Genomic DNA, 2,500 nt, shown 5'->3' on the forward strand with positions numbered 1-2,500 from the left:
AAGAAGAGTCTCCCACATACCCTGGAGAAGAAAATAATGGCAGCTATACGTAGAGTTTGCATCAATGCACCCAGAGATAAAGATATCTCAGCGAAAATTTGAAAACCAGAAGCCTTATTTTGTTAGGGGGGCAAGGGAACGAGATAGGCAGACCTGCATGTGTCGCCACCACGTTGAACTTCAAATTGTCTTCAAAGAATGCATGAAGTTTAGGAAGAGAGTGACTGATGAAAGCAGAGAAGCTAATCAAGCAGTTACAGAAGTGTATGCCTCAGTTGGAAATATTATTGAACGAGCACTTTGCCCCAAACCCGAAGATCAAGACTATCAAGACTATGAAAAGGGAGTGCAAAGACTGTGGAGTTCACAACTTGGGAGAACGGTGTTGGCAATCACGAAGTGAAATGGAAGTGTTATGACTATGTGTCGACTAGAAAGCTTACCACTCATGGAAAAGACATGAAGAAAATAGCCCTTGTTGAGAAGTGCACAGGGCCAAAGGAACTGTTTGATTATTTTATTCAGCTGTTAGGACAGTTTCCTTACCACTCGTTTCTTGCTAAATGGCAGAGGGAACAGCTAGATTCTCTTCTTGAAACCTTCCTCTTAATCAAGCCGTGTGCATTCATGACTATTCTGAGGGTTATGCCAGTCCCAATACTTTGACGTGACCAAAATAAGTCTTCATGTAACAATTCTTTACAGGCATTTAAGTGCTGAGGTGGATGGCATCCAGAGCACAGAAGAGGAACCAGCAATTTGTAAAGAGCGTTTGTTTGTGATCTCCGATGACCTCACCCAGGCTCACCACTCTGTCCTTCACATCCAGAAGCTAATTTTAAAGCATTTAGAAGAATCCAACTGCACTATCAAGAAAATGCATGAATTCACAGATGGATGTGCAGGACAGTACAAGGGCCTGCACTGTTATGGTAACCTGTCATATTCCCTGGCAACTCTTGGATACACAGTCCAGCGAAACTACTTTGCCACCTCCCATGCAAAGGGAGAACAAGATGCAGCTGGCTCCCATGTCAAACAGAAGGCAACCTCACCAGTTCTCTCCAGGAAAGCCACACTATCAAACACGAAAGATCTTTGTAACTTTTTGAAAGATAACTTCTCTGAACCAGCTGTTTCCTCATTTCCCGCTAGGCAGAAGTCAGTGCAGTTAAAGCGGCGTGTCTTCTTCTATTTGCCATCTACTGGAGAGCTGAGTGTTGCACGTAACAGGGAAGGTGGAATTTTCTGCACTGTGAAAGGCATCCGACAACTCCACTCTGTACCAACTTGCTGTGAACAGCTTAAGTCCACACAAGACAAAGATCTTGTTACTGCCATGGTTGCATTGTCGAGAATTTTGACAGCTGTGAAAATAAGGAATGGGTGGGCAACTGGAAGGAGACTGTTCTGTCAAGAGTGCCCTCAGGTGTAATGACCAGGACAACTAAAGATGCAAGCACCATTGAACATTCAGTTCAAGTTGCTGACCTGGCAACGAAAGACAGCATTGTGGCTGTGGCAGCTGAAGATGATAGCCACTATGATTACTGCCTCCTTAAAGTTACCAGCAGTGGAGTCATTTCCCTTCAAGAAAACTTTGAGGATCCTTATAGTGGAAGGATTTATTCCAAAGGACAAGCTGTTCTTCTTGTAAATTTCTTTTCAAGGGAGAACCTTATTGATCGCACATACAAACTAGATGATAAGGTGGCAGGAGTATTCCCAGGAACTGTGCGGTACATTTGTGGACCACTCTGTTTCCCTCAGAGGGAAAAGGACAAGATGATGACAATGTGTCAAAGCGAAGGAGGGGAAGACCAATTTATCAAGTTCCATTGGATGAACATGAACAAATTCTGGCATCCCTTTAACTGTTTTGTTCTCAGTAGCTTGCAATTAACATTTTTTGCCGAAATTTTCCTTAACATATGGCATTTATGCATTTTTTACAAAAAAGGGTGTGGTCGCATTGCATCATGGGTAACAGAAAATTAGCTTGAAAGGCGTTCGAATAGGCCATTTCCGAGTTTATGTCTGCCTTCTCTTCAAAGCGAGTCTAAGTGCGAAGTTTTTGTGATGGTAATTAGTTCTACTTTACATATGAATGAAAACTAATTTTCAAACAAAAACTTCGCACTTAGACTCGGTTTGAAGAGGAGACAGGCATGATCTCGGAAATGGCCTATTGACCAAGGTTACATAATTTCAAGATAGGAACCAATTTCCTTCACTTTCTGACTTATTTCTTACAGAAATTGATTCATAAATATATATTTCAATTTCATCCCAATGTTACGCCTTTGTACAACAGAACTGTGCTACTGATCTAAAACTTCGATCAACTTGCAAGGCATTATTAAATCGTCCCTTAATGTGGTTGTGAGCTGTTTTGTGAACAGCAGATATTTGTTTGCAGGAGCATTTGCTACAAACGATTGACGAAGTTTCAGTGATTTCCAGAAAAACAGAACAAAATTCACCAAGAAATTGAAGAAGC

At 41.7% G+C, this 2,500-nt stretch overlaps 2 pseudogenes; both read left to right on the forward strand.

Moving 5' to 3' along the window:
• The window catches only part of LOC138053670 (uncharacterized), a 698-nt pseudogene extending 647 nt beyond the window's left edge, over window positions 1-51 (forward strand).
• Window positions 52-64: 13 nt separating this feature from the next.
• LOC138051535 (uncharacterized) lies at window positions 65-1,874 on the forward strand (annotated as a pseudogene).
• Window positions 1,875-2,500: the final 626 nt, after the last annotated feature.

The sequence above is a fragment of the Montipora capricornis genome, chromosome 6, assembly GCF_036669925.1.
Source record: "Montipora capricornis isolate CH-2021 chromosome 6, ASM3666992v2, whole genome shotgun sequence".
Classification (NCBI taxonomy): Eukaryota; Metazoa; Cnidaria; class Anthozoa; order Scleractinia; family Acroporidae; genus Montipora; species Montipora capricornis.